At 35.6% G+C, this 25,870-nt stretch overlaps 1 protein-coding gene across 1 annotated transcript in view; it reads left to right on the forward strand.

Annotated features, from left to right (window-relative positions):
- The window catches only part of LOC145682022 (cholecystokinin receptor-like), a 439,911-nt gene that overhangs the window by 13,813 nt on the left and 400,228 nt on the right, over positions 1–25,870 (forward strand). The window lies entirely within an intron of this gene.

Here is a 25,870-nt window from a genome sequence, read left to right on the forward strand (position 1 = left end):
CGATAGCACTGCATTTGATCAGCTGCGTATGAATGAAATATTCCTAGAGAATCATCTGCTACATTTGATAAAAAGATTTGCTATTCTTATATATAATCGCTGCTGCACCGATGGAGTTTGGCTACAGGCATATAATTTGAAGTATTCACAAACTACCTCTATAAGAATTATTGCGAAAGTAACGCAGGATATTTGGATAGGGCACATACTAGTTCCTAAGTGAAGTCTTGACCAGACTACGGTAGGTCTCATAGTTTTGGAACTATGGATTTTTCAAGTTCATTTTTTCATTTATTTGGCTGCATATAACTCCGAAAGGAAGCATTTGTGCACCCAGGTTGGTCTATACTTTTTGCCTTATCCTTTTATCAGGAATCACCTCTCAAATATTGCCTGTGTTGTTTTGAAACACTCTGTATATTTAAACGTTAGAAGAAACTCACATGTTGTATAATACAATTGAGGATGACGATTTGTAAAATCAAAAATAGCTTACAATATTTCAAAGTGTTTCACAAGAAATTTAAAATTTAATTTTAAAAAATAATTTAATTTGTATTACTAATATATTTCTATGTACACTTCGGTTGATGAAAGTCTCAGCAAATGTTTTGATGCAACATGTTGACGTAATTATATTTTTTCCAACTTCCATTAACTTCATAAATCTACATCTATATGTATACACGACTCCAAAAGTGCATTGCCACCTGAAATTCTCTTTTTCCTCCAATAGCAGGCAACCCAAAATCTTGCGCGGTTGGGTTGGTTGCGAATTCGAAAGGCGTTGGACCAGACCTCAATTCTGTAACAAATATATCAGTTTTGCGTACTGCAAATGAGAGAATAAAACAAATTGTTACGCTAATGAAATTGTGCACAAATTTTGCTATCGTGAGGGAGTTGAACGACATCAAAAGTTACGAAGTAATCTTACTTAAGCAGTTCAAACAAGATGAATGGCAAGAAACAGATATTAGAGGAAAGCACTTCTCTCCTCCTTTCCAAAACAAGAATCTCATAAAAAACAAAAAGTTACATAATGTTAGGTTTTAATATAAAAACCTCACCAAAAAGTTTGAAAGTTGACACATGAAGGGCAAAAAAAAAAAAAACTGAACCGAAGTGAATGAAAATGCACACAGATATTGTAGACTTGAAATGAGGGAATACGAGTTTTGTATTTTCCTGGAAAAAACTGTTGGGTGAGTCACGAACCCCTCCATCACGAAATATTGAAATTGCTAGTAGCAATATGTCAGATGTGTGTAAAGGAGAGGAAGAATTGTAACGAAATTTTATGCATGCACAGTACGCAAAAATAAAGGAATACTGTTTTTTTATGATATCCGGAAAAACGATTTTAGGATGCAAAAACATCCACTCAAAATTTTGAAAGTTGACTCCCGAAAGAAAAAAAAACAAGTGAACCGAAGTGAATGAAATTGTTCACAAATATTGTAGACATAAAATGAGGGAATATGGCTCTCGTATTTTCTTGGAATAAAAGGGTTCGGTGGAGCACGGCCCCCTCCAAACCTTTGATCACGAAATATCAAAAGTCCTAGTAACAATATGTCAGATATGTATAAAGGACATGAAGAATTGCAACGAAACTTTTTGTATGAACAGTAGGTGAAAAATAAACGAATACTTCTTTTCTTTTCGAGGGAAAACGGTTTCTGGAGGCAAGAGCCCACGTCTAAAATCTTGGAATTTGACCGCGAAAAGCAAGAAGTAGCGGACCGAAGTGAATGAAATGTGAACAAAAATTTTAGAGGTAAGATGAAGGAATATGTTTTTCGTATTTTCCTGAAAGAAAAAAAAAATGAGTCGACCGAGGCATTGACTGGTGGGAGGAGTGGACCGAAACGTATGAAATTGTATGTAGATATTGGATATCTAAAATATGGCCTTTCGTGTTTCACAAGTGACTCCATTCGATTCCTTCAAATTTGGCAGACCAGCTACAACCACAAACAGTATAACGTATTGTATAGTATTACAGGTATCAGTTTTAACCCTTGCAATGTTTTTACGCATAAACAAAAACACGTAAATCTGCCAAATTTGAAGCAAAACGGAGAGGGACACTTAATTTTAGTACTGAAGCTGCACTCAGGCAAAAAAGCAAGCTGCCCGCAGGCGCGGCTTTTGTGCTTTGCAAAACTCTGTTAAAAAACAGACACAAGGTCAGTTGTCAGTTGCTTAGTTCTTTGTAAAACAACTGATAAGACTTTTCTTTTATACAAATTATATTTTCCAAATTGTTGTTTGAAGCTTCTTTATGCCTTATAAAAACAATATATCCAGAACAACGGAATCCCACAGGAGTTGTAAAAGTGCATGGGAACCTACCGTCCCCGTACCTTTTCAGATGATTCCGCCATTTTAGGCGAGATGGGAATTCCTATCTTGTCTAATCCCATCTCGCCTAAAATGGCGGTAGGGTGCAAGGGGGAATTTCTTCACTAAAGAGAGAATTCCTCTACTAGCATTTTAACCAGATATATTAATCAATATTGGCAATCTCTGTCAACTACAATATAAATATATAATAAGTACTATACAAGATGAAAGCATAGGGGGAAGGCGACTTAGTTAATTTAGTTCAATATTGTTTGTTTGGGAATACTGGAAATTGATTGGCAAAGAAGATATAAACAGAAAAAGGATAGAAATGTACAGGGTGTTTCAAAACAACACCGACTACATTTGGGAGCTGATTCCTGACATCAAGATTCCAACCTGGGTGCAAAAATGCTTTCTTTTGACGCTATGACCAGCCAAAAACCTGTCGGAAGAATGTCAAAAACAGATGTAACTCGAGAACAAATCTTGGGTCGAAGTCGGGGGAAAGGAAATGCATATTATTTTTAGCCATAGCTTCCATTATTGCACAACCCGATATGGTACAGGGGCAGTACAAATTTCACCACAAAGAAATTGAAGAATTATTGGGATATTTTATCAAACGTTGACTGAGGCAAGTTAATTACAATTAAATACGATATTTCAACTAACAGGAATCTTAGAATACGGTTGAAGTTACAAGAATATCGCTAAAATTATAAAAAAGGGATATGCACATATTTGATTGATCTATTTTGTCTCTGTATAGAATTTGGCTATCGAGGAAGAACTGAAATTATACGAAGTCCATAAATTTTAAATATTATGCCTCTAGGCTAATCAAGACAGAGAGATCACGAATGGCTATGAGGTAGCGTGTGCGACTTTCGCATAGGAGACCCGGCTCCGATTCCCGGTGGGAACGCATTCAGTTCGGATCTTACATTAATTCGTAGCTCCATGTCTCATGTAATTTTGCTACAGAATGGATACCAAACTGAAATCCGATCCAATAATAGAAAGAGATAATAGATGGATGCTAATTTTTGGGAAACAATTCATGAAATGAGAATGAAGGAGAAAACAGGATAATCCCGAGATATCTCACGTGTACGAAGGCATCCACTACAAACATTTATAGACTGGGATCGAACGAGGTCCACCCGTACTAGAAATAAGCGCTCTATCACTAAGTCACCCAGCTCCTACTTTGGAGGAAACACTATTATTCTGACAGATGTATCGATATACTAAATATTGTTTGTGATAAACCAAGATACGAGAAGTACAAACGGTCAGAATGTGGGATTCGTGGAGTTTTCTTCGTGCGAAAATGGTAAGTACGTTTTTCTATGTGAGTTATTCTTAACTGCAAGCCCGCGTCTCAGTGTTTGGGGGAAGACACGATGACTCAGTGGTAAACAGCTTGCCTCTGGTAGGTGGGGCCTCTGGTTCGATCCTAAGCCAAGAAACTTTGTGGTGGACACCATCGTATCGTGTGTGGGTTTTCTAGGGATACTCCAATTTCATTCCACATACTCATTCCATCATATCTTCCATCTAACATTCACTTGCCTTAATCATTGTCTCCCTTAGCCTAAGGAGTGTAATCGTGGTTCGTTAAAATGAAATACTTTATTTCATTTTAGAGGGGTTGCTTACAATTTGTCAGTGAGTTACGGTTTTCAATAGGTTTTGCTACTGATACTATTTTTTGTGTGGTAGAAGGAGTCTATGGGGCTTATAATTTTCGAAAGGATGAGAACTACAATTGTACGTTCATTGTAAGAAATGCTAAAAGTACGAACTAAATTCGATTTGTGAGTCTTTCAGCATTATTAGTCGTATTATGAACAACAAATAGAGCACATATCTACAGACCAAGAAAAGTAACAGTGAAATTTGATATTTGACAGTGAAATGTAATAATATACAACTTGGACTCAAATTTTAAAAAAATCGTAACAGGCTTCACAAATCATTTTCTCTTCACTGGATTCGTATTAGTTGCTGGTACTTATTTACCGAATAGTGTGATGATTACCAATATTTAAAGTTTCCATAATATTGAATGAAGTACAATACAATACAATGGAATACAACAGAAATCAATATTAATTGAATACTTGAAGAGTTCATTTTCAAAACGTCTCCGTTTCGTTTTTGATTCAAAATTCAAATAGTGAGTAAATAAGATTTATTTATTAATCTTAGCTGTTATTTGGTTTTAAAATCCATAAGAAATCTGAAAATATGTTTCTTAAGGATTTGGAAATTAAATCACAGTAATTGCAGCTAAAATTAGAAAAATAATCTAGTTTAACTCATACCTGAATTTTAAATTAGTTATGACCAAGAGACGTTTTGGTTAGACTTATGACAGTGGTGATTAAAATATTTACTATATTAGTCCTCACTCACTCTGTCTATCTTTCTATAGATTTTTCACATTAAAAATGGTGCAAAAATGTTAGGAGTAGATATGCTCTTTAGAATTATGCCAAAAGTACTGCTCTAAGTTGTCATATTTTGTTCCATATCATCACCTCACCTGATGCCGCTGTTCGGAGGTCCTGAAAAAATCGTGCGCAGCTCTCGCTTTGAAATAAAAAGACAATTTGAATGCTGTAGAATTATATGTAGAAATTGAGAGTCTTAATGACCAGGCTGTTGTATTCTTGCCGGACCTGAAGAAGTCCACTCCAAGGAACATACTTGACATGATTACCGTAAATGGCCTGCAATGTGTCTTCCCAAACGTCTCAGTGGCTCTTATTTTTTTCTTATTTCTCCATACATTGTGGTAACTTGTAAAAGAAGTTTAAGCAAACTGAAGACTCTCAGATGTGGCAATATTAGTTATAGAGAACAAGGTTGCTCAGTCAACATTTTATGAAAACATATTGAGAACTTTGCATAAAAGAAAACCAAAAAAACTATTTTTCTGAGTGTATTTTACAAAACAAGAGAGGGATTATATAGAATACCGTTATTAGTAGATACCAGAAATAACAGTACTTTTTCTCTATATATTTTTACATATAAATGGATGTGAAACATGTGTAAAACCTTAGACTTCAGCATAATACTAGAAGAATTATTTACACACACAGGTGGAAGGCCCACACATAGAGTGAAGCCAATATACACGTGCGAGGGGGAAAGACAATACAGACATTCGAGTGAAGCCAATATACCCATGAGAAAAGCCAATATATACAAAAGAAACACAAATATCGCTTGAGAAAACTGAACATACTTAATCATCTACATACAGAAGGAAGGCCCACACATAAAGTGAAGCTAAGCATACTACTGAGAAGCCAATATACACACACAGGAGGAATCATAAAATACGTCAATGAAGAAGAGATTCCTTAGTCGACATAAGAAGAGGATGCTACAGGTTATCAAGTTAAGGGGCCGTATTTATAGAAAAATGTTTCTAAATATGAAGGTAACAAAGGAAGTTCTGTCGCTTTTTCACCCACCACCTTCGAATGCCGATATGTAACCTAAGATGTATCTGGAAGATCAAAAACACAAGCATTGACGACCTTCTTCCAACGTTGTGAAAAGTCATGGATTCCATCGCGGTAGACCTTTGCGCGCCATGAAACGAAGAAGATATCAAGTACATTTTACACCTCCACTAGAGATTTGAACTCCGTCCTCTAAGGTGACTGTTCAAGGGATAGATCAGGTGATAATCGGACGGTGAAATGTCCGCGGCGTATGGCAGATGCTATAATTTTTCCCATCCAAGGCGTAGAATGATGTCCCGAGTCATCCTGGCCGGGTGGGTCTTAGCGTTGTCCTATAACAAGAAAACCCCTTTGCGATTCTGAAGTGTTGGCTACAGAGTTGCACTGATGTTGTGACTAGCTACTGGCAGTATCCGATACATGATATCGCTTGCAGTCCATCAAACACACAGGGGGATCTTCTTCTGGTACAGTACAGACCGGTTCATGGGATGCAAACCAATGATGACCGAGCAGTGGAGCTTCATACAGAACCCACTTCTCATCAGATATCAACACCCTGTACAAAAATCGCTCCTTCCTCAGACGAGACAGCAAAGAACCATAAGTGTCCGTTTGCGTGGCCCGGAGTCAAATCTATGGGACCCATCGACCCAACTTGTAGTGGTTCCCAAGTTGATGGAATTGCTCCTGAATGGTTTCTCCACTTACACTGAATTGTAGTCTCAGTTCCTCACATGTCTGACCACTGTTCGCCTAAATTTTTGTCTGAAAATCTTCATTTTGTATGTGCGTTGGTTTTCCGGTACGTAAACGTCTTCAACTGTTTCATCACCGTCCTTAAACTTGTTAAACCACCGCTGCAACGTCCACGTACTCACGACACCCTCACAAAAGACCTGGTACATCTTTTGCCCCACTGCAGCGCCGTTTGATTCCAGTTTGAAGTCGTAGAGCATACACGTCCTTTTGACTCTTTGTGGAGATCCCATGTTCACTCTGTCCTTACGCACGTTCACAGAGTAATTGAACTGCCACAACCAAGAAATATCTTGGATATATGCACACCAACAACTGACCGTCGCATTTTCTCCTTTAGCATTCTACTCACGGTTTGAGTGTCAATGGTACACAGGCCTCCACAAAAAGCGACAGAACTTTCTTTGTTACCTTTATAACGTGTTTGAATTGTTGTAAACGTCTGCATAATGTATCGTTTTGTGTTTCGATTAAACGACAAAATTACTTTTAATACTTCTCACTTTGTAACTTTTGGATACGTTTCGTAATTGGTTTCTGACTCGTATGCGTACACTAATTTCAGTAAAAGTTATAAAAAGCGTGAAATATGACAAATAGTTTAAACTTTTTAAAAATATATATTTTAACTTAAGATTCATTCCAATTCCTATCATAAAGTATTTAGGCTTGGAAGGAAGGGAGCGCCAGAAAAAAATCTTTCCCGGGCGGGATGTTTCGTAGATCCGGCCCTGTTGGTTAGAACAACTTTATACATACTCTCCATATGTATAACGATCTGTCGTTGTCTCCAATTCACACTTGGTATTTCGATTACGCTGGATCAACTTGACTAACGAATGTTTTTAATGTTCATACTCGTCAAAAGTCTGCCTGGGTCGCCGGGCTGGTAGACTACTGCTATCAATTCTTTCGGATCTTTCGGTTACGTGTTAACAACTTCTTGGCGACTTCCATTACTGGTGTTTATGGTAGAATTGAGAAAAATACTACGGAGGTTGATTTAATTATATTGAGCCTAATACAATGTACTGCTCTGCTGCACATGCGCAATCTATCGCCCGCCGTAATATTCTCACGAGGCAAGCAAATAGTATCTCGTTAGTCACACAGTAGAGTAGTGTGGTCGAGTATAATCTAATCCTACCAAAACAGAACAAATTCTGTGAGAGGTTTATTGTGGTCCTTTACAACGCTAAATTCACGAGATTGTGTTTCGTACAAATGTATCAAGTGCTTTATTTTCAAATGGGTCGTGCCACTGTGAATTATTTTATACGGAAGTATACGGTACAGAGTCCTTGACCCAAAACATTTCTCTCATGAAGAGGTTCTCACCGCTAATGGGTGTGGTTCGGCGTATGGTAACTTCCAAAAACCCCTCACAGAGCGTGCGATGTCCAGCAAATGCCGAAAATCGCATACAACAAACAATTTATGTCTCATTGTCGTTCGCAAGAGTAACGAGGGTATCCTGAACCTTTACATTTGGCAGAGGAGTCATACTAATGTCGTCTCGTAGGTGATTGTAGGGAAGTTTGTTGTTATGCTTGAGAAGGCGTAGGTTTACATAAGAGACTGTGGTAGAGTTCGCATTACATATAAACAAAACTTCTCAAATGGGTTTATGGTTGTGTCCGGCTTCTTGTACATGAGCAAACTGCATCTTTGAAAGGTGGTGCGAAATGTACAAATCAACGTTGTATACTACGAAACCCATTATCTCAATGAAATGTACCAGCATGAAATCCAGCATTGTATGGGCAAGACATGAACCAGATTGAACTGCACCAAGACAAGTCATCCAGCCATACGGGGAAATCATCGTTTGAATTCTATTCCTGTATGGAACAGGAATCTGGAATTGTTGCAATTCACTTCTTTGACATCCTTGTTAAGAGTCCAGGTGCCAGCCTAGTAGACTATTGTGATTTCGGACACCTTAAGTGATATCTGTCCCATCTTCAAAATCTGTAACGTCTCTAGCCTGTGAAAAGGGATGGAATGTAATACCCATGTTCCAACTGCAACACAGTCTCCTTTAATGAACTTCGATACCAGGTAGTAATAAGCAGAGGTGGTCTGCAGATCAAATACAATAGATGGGGGAAACATGGCATTTACTAAGTAAGAGGCACATTCAAATTCGGCTCAATATAACTAAATGAACTTCTGCATTACAATTTTCTTTTGGAAAATAGTTAATTTCACGAAGATCATGATAAATAGATAAAATTAAAGTATCACTCGAATAACAGTATTCAAAGTTACTCAACATAAAATACAATCTTCTTGCAAGATAACACACAATTACATACTTATTTGATTTCCAGAACAATTTTTAAACTTTTACAAACCCAAGATATTACATATTCGTCTTTTCGAGTCACGACGTATCGTATCATTGATTTTTTTTTATTTATTTTGGTCTCTTAAAGAACCTTCTTAATGAAAGATAAGTTTTCCGGAGAACTGGCTAACACTTGGAACTACTCTCTCTTCACAGAGATAAGAAATTTTGGGAAAATGAGATTATTAAGGTATAAGGTAATGATTGATAAATTAGGGAGTACAGTTATTTATAAGTGTAATACGTAAAATAGTAATAACAAGAATAATTTAAAAATATGATGACTGACCATGAGGTACTTATTTTAGTTTAATGTAAAGTAAGAAAGTAATGAAATGCTGAACACTATTCTGTCTTTATTATTTTTTCTATTTTTTTTGAATATTGTTTAAATATGAAATTAAAAACATTTGAGAAAGAATATAAATTCAGTGAGTAGTTCATCGTAAAAGACATTAATGTATAGTTACTATATCATATGCGGAACGTATGATATGGTACTCGTGATTATTTAATTTATTAATTTTATAAACTGATTTTGATTACTTTGTAATAGAATGTCATCAAATAGTACACAAAAATCTGAAACAACAATGGAGTAGATTTTCCGTAAATTGATATATTTGGCATTCATAGTCCGTAGTTACAACTGCAATCAAAGGTTTATTGATGTTGGTTTTGAGTTTAACGTCTCTTTCAGCAGCGAGGCTATATAAGAATTGGACCTACTGATTGACATTTAATTCAAACCATATGAGTTCCCGCCGGAACTCGAACCTGGGTCTCACGTCAAAGGTTTATTCTCAATCGTTTATTCACGAGATGAATTCCTTATTACTTTTACCATGTTAAAATCCAGTCAGTATTAAAATCTTTTGAAAAGATTTCGAACGATTCACTGCATACAACACTTGTGCGATTTTGTTTGTATTCTCAGTAATGTAGCACTCAAACGGAAAGAAATACAAAAACAAATTATTAGATTAATAACTTACAGTTCACAAGTTGTGCACTTTTTCTTAGTATGTGTTCACTGTTTAATCAATTGCATGTTACAAAGTATTAAATACTTTCCTAAGGGTCGTTTATGATTCAATAGAGATATGTTGAAACAATATAATTGAACCTTTGACATATAATGAATTATTTCAGAAAGAACTTTAAGAGGGATCAGAATAGTTTAGCTTTTATAGTGAATACGTTTTCGTTTTCTACTCTACTTCAGTGAATAAAAAAACTACAAAACATTTCACAATTTTTCTTCATTCATTCAAAAACCTTGTATCGCACAAAACCTACATTAGTCACACGTACAAATAGAATAATATTTTATATTTAAATAAAATGTATATTGTTTAATTTTGTAATAGAAATGTTAATAGCTGAACGAACAAAGAGTTCACACAAAATCGAAATCAGAAGAAAACATAGAAAACATACAGAAGAAAGCATTCTGTAACTGCTTATTGTTGAAGATACACTAAGCAGAATAACAAAAGAGGAAATTGTAAAAGAAATTATTCCACATGAAATATGTAACACCAATTTATGCAACAACTTTTGTAATCTTATCTTAATAGCCAGTGAGGAGTGTAATCACTATTTATTTTGGGATTAGTTTCTTGAATCCATTGCACTTAAAACATCTGCATTTAAGGCCACCATTGTGCAACACTGTGCCAGAAAGAAATGCAGAAGTCTTATTAAACGCTTAAAAGGACATGGGTTTAGAAGTAAACGCAGAGAAAACTAAATACATGGAAGTTAGTCTGATCGTAATAAGGCAAAATGTGGATATGTTAAAATATCGAATAATACTTTTCATAAGGTGCGCACTTTCCAATATCTAGGATCAGTGTTTACAGACCAAAACCATATTTACGAAGAAATTAAATGTCGACTAAAAGCAGGGAATTCATGTTATTATTCAGTTCAAAATATCTTGTCGTCGAGAATTCTGTCAAGACATTTGAAGCTTAAAATATATAAAACGACAATCATGCCTATTGTTCTGTATGGTTTCGAAACATGATCGCTTACGCTAAGGGAAGAACATAGACTGAAAGTATTTGAGAACAAGACACAGACGAACATTCGGACTCGAGAGGAACGGGAATGGGGAATGGCGGAAACTTCGAAACGAGGAACTATATATGGTATACGGTTTCCAAACATTTTTAGGGTCATTAAGTCTAGAAGGCTCAGGTGGGTAGGCCATGTAGTCGGAAAACGACCATTGGAAGACCAACATGTAGATGAGAGGCCAATATTAAAATGGATCTCACAGAAATAGGAATACAAATTAGAAACTGGATCCAGTTGACTAAGGATGAAAATCAGTGGAGAGCCTTTGTGAAAGCGGCATTGAACCTCCGGGTTCCATAGTTAGCTAGTTTTAGTTAGTCATTGTGCAACATTGAACCTTAAGTTTTACCTACAAAAGTGTTAACCATATATAAATATATTTCTACTAAAGTATTATAGTTTTTCTCTCATGAGTTTTAAGGCATCTTTATTTATTTATTTATTTTTGCTGTTATCAAGTAAGTACTACATATTACGATGTACTTGTTATTCCTCATCTACATCCAGTGAAATATGTCAGGAATGTTAAGAAAGGAAACTGGTTAATATTATAAATGATAATGTATTGTCACCTTGCTATTGCAAAGTGCAGTGCATTTGCTATAGGTGCCACATCATTTCACATCAACTTGGCTGTTTCACCTCGTAATGGATGTAATCGTATTTTATGCATTTCGAATTATTTAAATAATTTCATTGTAGTTGTTTGCATGAAACCGGTTTGACTTTGCTGAGAGAGTTAGGTCATAAACAAATAAATAAAGAGATAAATATACAAGTTAACATTATCAGATTTCCTTACATTTAAACGGTTGAATTGAAGTACGTTTAGCGTCCCTTTCCGCAGCAAGGTTATTTGAGACGTGAATTTACATCTTAACGTGGAATCCAAATCCTTTCTTATAATCGAACCCGGGTATTTTTCGTCAAAGGTGCACACGCTATCTGCATAATCACAAGAGAACTCTTACCCTTTAAAGAGAGAATTATACCATTCATGCATATATTCATGATTAATTCATCCTCTTTCAACTTTCCTTACCTTATTCAAAGTATCGCTCTTTATTTACCGTATTTGGACTATGTTTGGATAAAATATGGTAAAAATACTTACTCCTCAAACAATTATGTAAATATTTGAAAACAAAACGCTCTTCTCCATTATCATTTCAGGAATCTGAATTCTCCTTCTATGCTATTTGTATTGCCTATGAAGCACTCCAGCCTCAAGTTTTAGCCTCTAATAATAACTTCTGAATGCTGACGACCACAGATTTAGGAATATCTCGAAGGTTAATCTTTTAGATTATCTCTTGTTTCAATGCATATGATTTCTCCTTTGATTTACGAGACCCAGATTTCACTTCCGGTGAAAGCATCGGTAGTACAAATAATATACAGTATAAAACTGTTATTGAATTTATTTGTACCGTGGGTTTAATCCTCGATCAACCAAATATAAGAATTCGTAACTTCATTAAATTGGTGTCATTTCGTTATCGCCGCTGTCGTACGATTCTATTTTAACCGTCTTAATTAATGTACAATTAAGTTTGGTATACTTTCTATTTGCAAAATTGTTTGATATGATAAAGTTACTTTACATTTCTTGTTATGTTATTTGCAATATAATTATTTGCTTAAATTATGAAGTCTGAGAAGCAAAATATTGTTTAGTAAAGATTTAAAAAGATGTGCTCTGTGTATCAGAGCGAAAATTCGATTGCAAACTGTATTTGTCTGCTGTAAACAAAATTAAAGGTTAATTTAAAAAAAATACATTGAAAATTGTTAGACTGGATGTTAATATACTTAAAACGATACAGGAATACGATAATGAATGCGTACAGGGAGCAATAATAATGAGACTCTTAACAACTTTGGCATTCGAAAACTTCTACTGTAAAAGAAGTGATACGCTTTTCTCGTTAGAGCTCAGAAGAATCTGAAACGTAACATGAGATGCTATCGCCATTTTGTTCCCTCGACAACAATATTTCATGCAAGCAGAGAAGCTGGAAGAAGTGTTTGGGGTTTGGAAGAGAGCAACTTTATTTCGAGGACAGTAGCTCAAACATATCTGACATAAGGTTTTTGTAAAAATATACAAATATTCAGAATGAAAACAAGTTTATTCAGTACGAATGTGAAGGTAGTAGAGTAAAAAAGGGAGCTAGAGTACATACAGGGTGTCTCAAAAGTCAAATAACATAGGATAGCTCTGTTATTATAACAGTTACAACAAAATGTAAGAAGTAATACCGTCTCCAAATATTATGATTCTAATCTAAAGCGAAGGGATCTTTTAAATCGGACGAGCCGTTTGGGCTGTACACTCTTTATGTGCCCAATGTTAAATAAAGACGCAACGTTGCCATTTAGGAGGACCCACAACATAAGTGAATGAAGCCAGCCCCCATTTGAAACAGTAGGCCTCTCTCTCTCTCTCTCTCTCTCTCTCTCTCTATATATATATATATATATATATATATATATATATATATATATATATATATATATATATAATTGAAAATCACTATGTGACTCTAAATCTCCTGAATCACCCGACCCATCGCGATCAAATTTGTAACATGGGTGAAGTTCGAGGCTGGGAGGGGGACAGGGGGAGTGGAGGAGGTATAAAAAAAAAGATGAAACATAATAATTCCTGAACCAACCGACCGATCTTGAACAAATTTTCAACATAGATGGGGTTCAGGCCTGGAATCGTTTTTGTTATTTAAATTTGGCGAAGCAACTTGGGAAGGAGAAGGAGTGGAAGTATATAAAAATCAATTTATATAAGACTGAAAGTGACTATTTTTGTAAATTAATAACTCTTGAACTTTACACCGATCTCAATCAAATGTCCAAGGTACATGAGGTTTCGATCTGGAAACATTTTTATAATTCCACTTTAATGGTAGATACTAGGGGAAAGGGAGGGGAGGGGAGGGGGACGTATAAATAAAAACTAATTAAAACCTATTAACTTTTGAACCACCCAACCAATCTCGATCAAATTTTCAACATATATGAAGTTCGGGACTGGAGTGTTTTTTTATCGCTTCACTTTGACGAATCAACGTAGGGTTGGGGGAGGAAGGGAGATATATGTAAAAAAATAAAATAAAAATTTCTGTTTTTGTAACTTCATCACTCTTGAATCACCTGACCGATCTCAATCAAATTTTCAACATACATGTGTTTTAGGGCAGGATTACTTTAGGCTATCCACTTTGACGAAGCAACGTAGGAGAGGGGGTGGAGGAGTGAAATTTAAAAATGCTCAAAAATGACTGATATTAGTGTTAAATCTGTAGTTTTCGGGGTCGGTGAGAGAAACAGTGACACTTTTCATGCTGTTTCAATCACAGTTCAGCCCAGATACTTGGAGAGGGGGAGAATACATCCTTGGGAAGGGGGATAAACATTTACAAATGATCGAAAATGACTAATATTAATGTCGAATGTATAGTTTTAGGAGTATGGAGATTAACAGTGAAAATTCTGATGCCGTGTGCCGCAGCATAGAGGAGGGGGAGGGGGAGCTATATATAATAATAATCGAAAATGACCAATATTAGTGTCGAATCCATAGTTTTAGGGATCATTCAGATGAATAGTGCTATTTTGCGATCCGGTTTAAATCCAAAATCAGCCCCGCCGCTTGCGGGAGGGAGAGGGTAGATATACAAAAATGATTGCAAATGGCCACTATCAGTGTCGAATTTATAGTTTTCTGGGGCGCTTATATGAACAGTGATACTTTCGATCCCGTTTAAATTCAAATTCAAACCAGCAACTTGGGGGAAGAGTATTAAGAGATATTTAAAAATGATCGATATTAGTGCTGAATCTGCATTTTTTGAGGTCCCTGAGATTAACGGTGGCACTTCCGATGCCATGGCCCGCAACATGGGGGAGGGGGAAATATATAAGTGGTGTTGCAAAATAAGTGTTACAACTCTTCCAAGGTGACTCCTGCCACTCAGACAAGAAAAAAAAGTTCTTTTGAACTTTCGGCTATCGGACATAGTTTCGGATCTACAAGGTGCCGAAAGCGTGGGAAAATGACTTTCGGACGCCAATAGTTCGAAAACTATCCAACGTAAAGAGGTCGGTTAAAAAATCACTGAAGAAGTCATACCTTCTGTATTGAATTTTGCATGTTTCACAATCCTACCATGTACGCACAAGGGATTCCCCAAAGGAAAGCGGGGAGTCCCGGATAATCACCATAATGAAAATGGGTCTAAATGGATATGAATTGATAGTGTTTCTACCAGGTAACAATAATTTGTTTGTATTAAGTCAATATCTGGAACAAATACAAAATTGCTTACATCCTGCTACAATAGTCAGCCATCATTCTAACACTCCACCTACCCTGGTATCTATGCTTCATGTCTCTCATATCTTGGTAAGATCTTCCATCTTGCATCTCAATTGTGTGATGAAGATTTTCTGGAATGTAATCCAGATGTCAGTGCAACACATGTGTCTTAATACTGATGTCACACCCAGGTTCTTGAAATTTCAACAACATAGTTTCTAATTTCTACAATGTTCTTATAATCTGGACTTTTGTAGTTACCGAGAAAATTATCTTGCACTTTTGAATGCTACCTAGGCATCTCTCTCAGCTGGATTCATTTTTGCTTTAAAATCTCTCTTTTCCAGAAGTTTTCGCATATCGGTGTCAATAAATATGCTTTCTTTCACTTTTCCATAGGACAAGGATATAAATGTATTATATATAAACTTGAAACATTGACCCTGTTTGTCAAGTGCTTTCGAAAATTGTTTAATGAGTTCCAACTTAATGTTAAGGTGTAGAAGTAATATTTTGTCCTAACGAAGTAAAAGTTCATGTATAATATTTTTAGATCCTGAATTCCATAGTACCCATACAAGCTTCCTATCTTATCCAATGCTCACTTCTTGCCCAACTATCCCACTCGCAATTAAAATATTGCATCTTCGTATATCCAGATGGCTGTCCTAGTAAGATGCTCAAAATCTTGAAATCACCACACACTTCCCACCCACGTTCTTGATATGTAATTTTCTTTATAATTAATTTTATCATTTCTTTTATCGAAATGTAATGGGCAACAGATACAGGTGGGTAACTTGTTTTGTTAGAGTCAACAGTCTCCAGCTAGTGGAAAGTAGAGGAAAATTTAATTTATTAATTAAATCCAACACATCACAACAATATACAAGAGATTCTTGTACAAAGTAGGGTGAAAATTGTCTTTGTCTGTGAAGACCAAATGTCGCTTGATGCCAGAAGGTTCCTTTTATGAAGCCTAGAACTCAGAACTTCTGCTGACTCCTTCGATAGATTTAAGTCCAGAACCAAATCATTAAGATCCTTTTTTCGAAAAAGTATAGGCTGAGATGAACCACTAGGCGGTTCAAAATGTTCATCTTCTATGTCATTTTTCTGGATTGGCGAACTAGAATCACTAACACACTGTAGCAGTGATGAAGGCTTTGGGATAGGAATGTCTGGACCATGACCCACAGGCCCTATAGCTGATTAAATATTTGGGTAAACTACCTTGTTCTTACTTCTAGCATTGAGGCGAACAGTTTAGCAACAGCAGAAGTGACAATCATCAGTGTGATTTTTCGGTTCCTACAAATCATAGCAATTCCAAACAGCATAGACACTTGTTTTTCCTTATTCCAATTTCTCAAAGATCCAACGAAAGAACGGCGCACTTTATGTGGAGCTTATGGTTTTCATTGATCACCAAGTTTTATATGAATATAAGCATAATATGCTTTTTAAACAAATTCCGAAGAGCATAGCCGTTGTGTCGTAGAAACAAATTCACCACTAATATAACAAAACACATTCGGACTATATTTAAAACCACGACGTGCCATTTCTTCCCAGGCCCGTAGCCAGCCCAAAAATGTAGAGGGGGCCCGGTAGAAGTTTGGGGGGCCCGAGCCAACCATATTATAGTTCATCAGATAGTAACATCAGCAATTCATCATATCTGCTCTTGAATGTTTAAGTATTTTACTTCTACTTAATTCTATTATCCCCTCTACACACACACACATTAAGTTAACATTCTGTATTCTACATGAAAAAAAAAAACGTGAATTTTATTAAATGGGTATTACTAACTACACGAATTAGAATTAAAATATAAATGTTTTAATAGTCCCACATGTAATACTAACATTAAGATCAAGAACGAGAGATGATCTACTGTGAAATAAGGAAATTCAACTTTACTTAGGCTCTTTTTTAGGGTTAACTTGCGAAGTTGCCCTTCCGTTTTTATCACAATTTTGAAAATTTACCTAGAAGAATTTGATAATTTGATTGCTTGTGTGCTAGATAACATGTAAATGAAGCGTAATTTATGTGTAATATCTTTACGGTTGGATTGTGGATAATTTTCGAAAAAATGAAATTAAGTCTTTGAGTTTTACGTCCCACAGTTATGCCAAAGGAGACGGTGATGACGAGTAATGAATGAAATGGTGGAATGAAGAAAGTGGGAGGAAACGTTAGAACCCCGAGAAAACCCACGTACACGGTGTGTGTCCACCATTGAGATAGGTGAGCTCTGCAAACCTAAGTACATACTAACGTAAGCGCGAAGTAGACATAACCTAACCTAAGTAACCTAGGAGTGCGTTATTCCACCTTACTTCTGCTTCTCGCTTCCTTCGTTCTTCCCTCTCAACTCTGCACTCCCCATTAACTACCCACAGCCATGCTACACGCGTCCCGCTAGTCTCCCCTTTAGGTTACCAATGGATTTCCAATGGTAATTGTGGTTCCTCCCCCGTACTCACACCCTCGAGGTAAAGTAACACAACATAAAATGAGTAAAGTTTAAGTAGAACCCTTGTCTTCATGGTTCAGAAAATATACGCTAATGCATATGCAGGGCCTCTGAGGCCCTATATGTTATTTAAATGGTTTAAACATTTTATTGCAAATTTTTGGCAAATTATTTCTTGCAGCTCTGTAATGGCTTAATTTATTACACAATAGAATAACAATAGACATTTTCAAGGATATAAATTTGAAAACTATATTTACAAGCATTTTATATTTATTACAATTAGTAAAAAATACAAAAAACACACTGTAATAAAATATTTTCTTCAAATATACTATTTTCAGTTTACTCATATACTTGAAAATTTGGAACTTTATTTTAAAATTCTAAACTTAACTCTGTGAAACGGTACTATAATCATCAACAGAGCAATATTTATACAATTACTGATATTGTTGTATGTAAATGACATCATTGTTTAGTAATTTCAGAACGACTTTTTGTATGTACAAAATGAATGAATTGCAAATCATTTTACTGTGTTCTTTGCAAATGCTTTTGTCACACTTGAAGCATGCCAATGTACTATTTCTTTAAATACTGTATGGAAAAATTTCACATCTTTTCACCACTTGTCCTGTCTTGCACCTTTTCAATTCCGCACATTTTAAAGCACTAATTGTTGTTAGTGGGAAGTTGAGTATGTATAATCTTAGAATCATGTACGGTTTCATTAAATTTTCTGCTAGTTTCTGTAAGAATAATCGATGATTGTCTTTCTTGTTTGAATTTACGTATATCATCGAATCTTAAGGCTTTCTTTGTCTTCAAACATGCTGACAGACAGAGATAGTAACTCTGAACATTGGGTTTGACTTCATAGAGAGGAATAGTTCCCTGATTAGCACATCCCAGCTTTTTTCTACTCCTGCTAGTAACGAAATCCCAAGAAATGTATTCATTTCGTCCAGACTAACATTTTTCGATTCTTTTCGTTCCAACGTGGCTAGCCTTCTTCTCTCGCGGTTTGTACAGTGTAAAATTTCATCCATGATTTCGTTTGAAATGAAATCGCCAAACGCATATTTGAATGTGTTGTTTTCATTCCCTTTGAAACACCTGAAGAATTCTTCGTTTTATTATGTGCAGGAGATAGTGATAGAGAAGGGGCTTTTTTGCTCCAAATTGTGCCGTTTGGACTAATGAGTGTATCAGAATCACTAATAGATGAACCCTGATTAGCTTCATTTTCACTTATGCTCTCAGAGCCTGAGCCGCGTCTAAATATTCGTAACTTACACTTCTTAGCTGAACTGTATAATTGAATTCATCATCATCCGATTCCTCACTACTACTGTTCGACAGCACACTATCAACAAGACACTCATTTACAAAACGGGCATAATGTTCTTCACACACTATCTTCGTAGTTAATCTTCCACTATAGGTGGATGCAAATTTGGGATGGGATTGAGAGCTAACACAAATTGCACACCAAAACAGCAGGGACACTGCAGATTTCGCACACACAAACACAAACACAGACATACACACACACACACACACACACACATATATATATATATATATATATATATATATATATATATATATATATATATATATATATATATATATATATATATATATATATATCAGTATGGCAGATGCAGCATATGATCAGGGGGGCAAACCATAATTTGCCGCTTTATCCAGTGTAAAGTAGGATTGAAGCACATTTTATCCAGTGTATACCTGAACGTCAAGGGGGTCGGACTATAGCTCCTATAGCCTCCCTTGGATCTGCGCCTGTATATATATCTTAGAACTTTATTGTGACAGCTGTTAGTGTAGTTGTTCGAACAAAGGAAGTAAGTTAGCAGAAAACCGCTAAATAGTTTGCTAATAGATTATATAAAATATCTTGTAGTATTTACAAAGCGATTGATAAGAGCTTGCATATGTATTGCATCGCTATCTACAGGGCACAAAGCATAAAGTACAGGGCGTAAAGCACAATAATAATAAGAAGAAACAGTAAAACTAAATAACCTTTTTTAAGAATCAATTATATTTACAAAAATGAGTCAAATAATTAACACACCATTATTATTTCATTAGGGCCTCCCAGGCCCTGCATATGCATTTAAGGGGTTACTAAATTAAATCAAATTTTACAGACTTACGGATAACGCAAAAAATATTATAAAGTTACTGATGAATGCATAAAAGAATGTCAAAAGAATACACAAATAACAAGACTTATTGATTGAATAGGTCCCTAATAGCTTTCAACATAATACCCCACAGGGCCTGAGAGGCCCTGCATATGTATACAAGGGTTAAGTAGGAATTGATGATTGTAGATTTATTTATGGTGTTTGTTGAAAATTAGGTGGACGGGTAACTTTGAAGTAATTCCCTTATTTACAATTACAGTTGTATTTTTTTTAATATTTATACTAAGTTCTTGTTTAAAATCTTAAATTAAACTCGTTTTATCTAAATGAACCACCTCCACACTATACCAAGAAGACACATACCTAAAAAAGCTTTTAAAAAATACTATAATGTTATTCAAAGCTACACTGAGAAAAAATATGTATGCGGCATACGTAATATCGTAAATCCTGTTGTTTTCGGACTTAACGTACAGCGAGCGTATAACTGAAAACGCATTTTTTTATAATACTTGCTGTATAAGTGCTCCATGTATACATACTTTCCGTATGGAACAATATAGGCGGTCAGGATCTCACATACAAACGGACGTATATAACATATAGCTGACGAAGGTAACATACACATACGTATGTACTGTTAGACATCAAACATCCTGCAACGGCATGATGTAACATCTAAGGGCAGTGCATATGTAGCATACGTATAACGTATGCTCCGTTCTTATTTTTGTAGCAAGCAGGAGGATTCCGTATATTTGTACAATATACCACTGTCCGGAGAACGGTTTTTTCTCAATGTAAGTAAAACGCTACACCCATCTAGTATCGAGTTAAGGCATCATTGCTTCTTTCATGTTGAATTACAACATTATTACGCGTACGCGACTAAGAAATAGTTCCAATTTACAACGTTTTTATATTAAAACTAGCTACTTCCACGGGATCTCCCACACCAAGTAAAGTAGAAAACATTTTGCTACTTAATTTCTCCTCTAAATCTTGCAAATTTTTACTAGTCCTGGCTCCACAACCCGGAATTTAATCCTTAAACTTAAACGTTAAAGATGTTTACTTGCTCAGTTACTCATCTAATTAAGGTAATTTAGCTTAACTTTATTCTTCTACGAGAACAAACATACGAAAGTCTTTGCAACCATTACTTTTTCGGTGAATGTCCCACTACAGTTCTTGTTTCACATATCACACCACAATAATTTGGACCCTATTAGAATCAATCGCCTTTAACGGAACTCGGAGCTCTTAATTCAATTCACAACTAATTGTTCCACAGTTAATCTAAGGTTTGCTGTTGACAAGGATTTTACAATGCATATATGTACCAAATTTCACAAAATTAAATCCCCACGTTAAGCGGGTTTGCATATCCAGGCTCCTAACTATGAAAACATTTACGCTCAGTCCAACCTCAATCATTTCACGAATTCAACCTGTTTTACGTATGTTATTAGGACATAATATCGATTGTGATTTATTCTAAAAACACTTTTATACATTGCAAGAGCTGTAACGTCCAAATATTTACTGAGAACTCATAGTCGTATCGGAATAAACAAAAGCGAGTATGGAACAGTAAACTGCTTTCACAAAAGGAAAAAGAATACGTGCAAAAGGCCTGCAAAACGGTCGAGTGGTTTGGGTCGATACACTATCAATCACATGTTTGTGAGTTCAAACCATGTAGCAAGTTGTTTCTTTTTTAAGTGTCTTCCTATTTTCACCTGGAGGCTGAAAATATTTCTTTGAGTAACTCATTGAAAACTTCTTTTGTTTCAAATTCGATTAGAACGGAACGTTATATGAATTGCGAATCTTAAATCTATAGCTAAAAAAAAAGAAGTATACTCACTACTCCATTATCCTCTGATTTGTAACGAAAAACTATTTATAAACAGTGGTGACTTCAGAAAATTATTCTCGGGGGGAATTTCAATATGCGGGTAGAGGGCAAACATTGGTAGTCCGCATTGAGCGCGATCGAATATATGGTCTTGAAGGCGGAAATTTCTTAGCTTGAGAGGGGTCTCAAATTCTCCCTCAGATCACGTCCTGAAAGCATCATTGCTTAAAAGCTTTTCGTAACAAATATAATATTACTCTTGTCTCTCGTTCTACATTTAGAATTGGTAAAATCATAACTTATAGAGGATTATAATAAAAGCATAAAAATTACAATACCGATCATGTATAAATTATCCTGTAAGTTAGCACCTTTGGGTCAGATTAAAACTCAAATATTTGTTTTCGGATTGCACTTAGAAGTAAGTCCTCTCTATATAATCCTGATTGGAAAGCCATATTTAACACTAATTAATTAATCAATATTTATACGAATATTTTTTTTTATTTTACTATTTTTACTATTCAATATTATATACACTTCATATCCAAAATCAAAATCTCGAAAATGTATATTGTACGAGTGCAGACTCGCAAATAAATGATTATTTATCATATATATTGGTCTCTATTCGAAATTCTATTTAATCGAATCCGACAGGAACACAGACAGAAATATCGAGAACAGGTGACAAAAAAAAAGAAAAAAAAACGTTGTATCCGGCGGGGACTCGAAGTAAGCTCGAATGGTTCTTTATAAGCCGAACGCCTTAGACCACTTTTTTTTAATCACTTTTTATTTTTACTAATTGACGTTACATATTGTATCAAAATACAAAAATAAAGTTACATATCGGTACACACTGTGTACATTGGTACAAAGTCAATGTATAGTAGGGGAAATTAAAAAAAAAATTACATGTCAATTATAGCGGGCGTCCATACAATAAGTAGTTGAGGTAATGTGCAAAGAGTTTTTTCTTTCTTGGTGGTGGGAATTTACCATATCGTGAACAAAGGAAATTCTTGTATGTGTGATGTGCTTGAGGTAACCTAGGCGACAGAATAAATTCTATAGTATTAGCAGATAGCCAAACAACAGAATTTTGCTTCTCTGTAGGAAAAAATCTAAAATCAGGAAACAAGATCATTTGAACAGTAATGCAATCCATGCTTTTTTTACACAAGTACTGAACCATTTCACGATAAGTTTTCCAAACGGAGAGCGATTCGTTACAGGTAGTGAGACGATGTTCCAAAGTATCAACTTTCCCACAAATATGACATTGGTTGTCATCTGTAATTTGAAGATGATGCCGTTTAGCCTTAGTATCTATAATGTTATTAACAGATCTGTACCATAACGAACGAGCTGAGGTGGACACAAAATTACATGAAATGTTCCTCCAAATACGTTGCCAATTCGCAGATGGGAATTTGGAAATTATATGATGACGTTCGCTGGGTTGTTCGTGTAGAAACAATTTATAGAGAAGTTTTACTGTTTGAGGTAAGTTTTGCAGGCCACTCACAGACAAATAAAAATAATTACATATGACATCTTTAAAATACCAGAAATCGGTAGGAATCATAGATAAGTTCACTGGTAGTAATCCATCATTAGTAGCTACGAGAGACGAAAGGAGCGTAGTACTGAGGTGATCTCCAATACCTTGAATGTTTTGGAACCCCCGGTGAGAAAATAAGGCTTTCGTTTTGCTGGCAACATGTAGAAGGTTTAGTCCCCCGGCACTATATGGTAGACATGGAATTGGATAGCGTACTCGAAAAATCATACCTGTCCACACAAACCAGTTAGCAATGCTGGTGAACTTCTGAATGTAGGGTGTAGGCATAGGCAGAATTTGACAGATGTACCACAACTTGGAAAAGGCATATGTATTTACAAAGTAGACCCTAGATATCAACGAGAGGTTACGAGATCTATGCTGATGTAAAACAGATCTTATCTTCAGAAAAACATCGTCAAAATTTTTGGCTATACTCTCATGCAAGTTACAGGAAAAATAAATGCCAAGTACTTTCATATTCTTCACTACTTGAGGAAAATTTATAAATGCAGTTGTAGAACCATTTCCTAACGGCAGGAGGTTCGTTTTCAGTCTATTAAGAAGTGCTCCTGACTGTTCAGAGTACTCTTGAACGCAGTCTTCAACTATTGCTAAATCCTGTGGATCACGAAGGAAAACATGCACATCATCAGCAAAACCATACAGCTTGACACGAACATTACAAATATTAAGGCCTTGGATACGCTCGGCAATTCTGTATAGTAGGGGACAGATAGAAATGACAAAAAGAGTCATGCTTAATGGACATCCTTGCCTGACGCTGCGTTTGAGTTGAAAAGGTGTAGTAAGGAACCCATTGATTTTTAATTTTGATTGCGCATCATCATACAGGACACGAATCCAACGAACAAATAAGTCTCCAACTTTCATATGTTTCATTAGTGACCACAAATAATTGTGATCTACACGATCAAAGGCTTGGTTAAAATCTAAGGCAAGCAAGGCATGACTAGTAGTGTGAGTCTGAAAATTTGCGATAACATCTCGAATAGTTTGAAGTACGTGGTATATTTTCTTCACACCTACTCTTGCATATTGAAATGGTCCAGCGAGAATATCAATATAGAGTCTGAGTCTATTGTTCAAACAACGGGCAAGTAACTTGTAATCACAATTGAGGAGAGTGATAGGGCGATAATGATTAACACTTGTGGGATGTGCTTGCTTAGGTATAAATACTGTAACACCTGGGCTACGATACAGTCGCTGTGGGTTAGTACTGAAATACTCGTTAACGATGCAGGTCAGTATTTCACCAATTAGAGGGAAAAACTTGACATACCATTCTGCAGAGATTCCATCGAGCCCTTACCACTCGGCTATGGTAACAACTAGTGATTGTAGCAAAGGCTTTGATTAGTAGTTTTTATTACAGAATAACATTTTCTATTGCCTAAAATTTAAACCTAATTTACTTTGATATAATATATCTATTAATTTGTTTCATGAACGTTTTCGTTACTTTGATGAATGATGTATGTTGTTGATATAGATTCTATTACACATTCTTTCCTAAATATTATGGAAAGTATCAGGGTTATTTATGATCTTTTATGGAAATTGACTGGCGCATGCGCAGTAAAAAGACAGTTCAATTGGAAGTCGAGGAATGAAACGCTTACACACTGTTACAATGTTTCACTCGCAAGCAGTAGTTCCCAACCAAGGGACGGCGGGACGCACTTCCTCCTCCTGGGGTGGCATGAAGGATTTACGAAGTCCCTTCGTTGTCTTATATTTCTTGAATGATTATACACAATATCCAGTCACATCTTCTACACATTTGGAAGTGATAAATCGTAGTATAAATAAACCGTCCTCCACATACAGTGATTGTTGCTTTTCCAAGATTATAAACTGAAACACTTTTTATTTCAATAGAATATAAAAGTTTTAATGGGAGGGGTTACAACCCCCTCAACCCCCTGGGTCTTCGATATGTCACTGCCTAAACTGTAACTTTCAAGTTAGAATCGAAAAATGGAGACATGTGACATACTAAATATATTTTTAGTTAATTATACATTGTCATAAATAAAATATCCACAATTACAATGACAGTAAATGCTGAGTAATTATTGTAAATCCTTGTACTTTCATTTTCCCCTCTTTCTTCTCAACTGAACTTGAAAAATGTAAAAATGGGAAGTTAAGAACTTCAAATATTACGTATATTTTAGCGTATTACGAAATTATATTTAATAGAATCCGGTAGGATCACAAAAAAGAAACGTCAAGAAGAGGTAAAATCAAATTGTACTGTGGTGGGATTCAAACTACTCTTGAATGATGCTTCAGAATCTCTAGCCGAATGCCTTAGTCCACTCGGCTAATGTGACAAGTTGAAAATATAGTAAGCGTGTTTCATGTTCAATTTTTTGTTACA

This window comes from Thermobia domestica, chromosome 3 (assembly GCF_964235325.1).
Source record: "Thermobia domestica chromosome 3, izTheDome1.hap1.1, whole genome shotgun sequence".
Lineage (NCBI taxonomy): Eukaryota > Metazoa > Arthropoda > Insecta > Zygentoma > Lepismatidae > Thermobia > Thermobia domestica.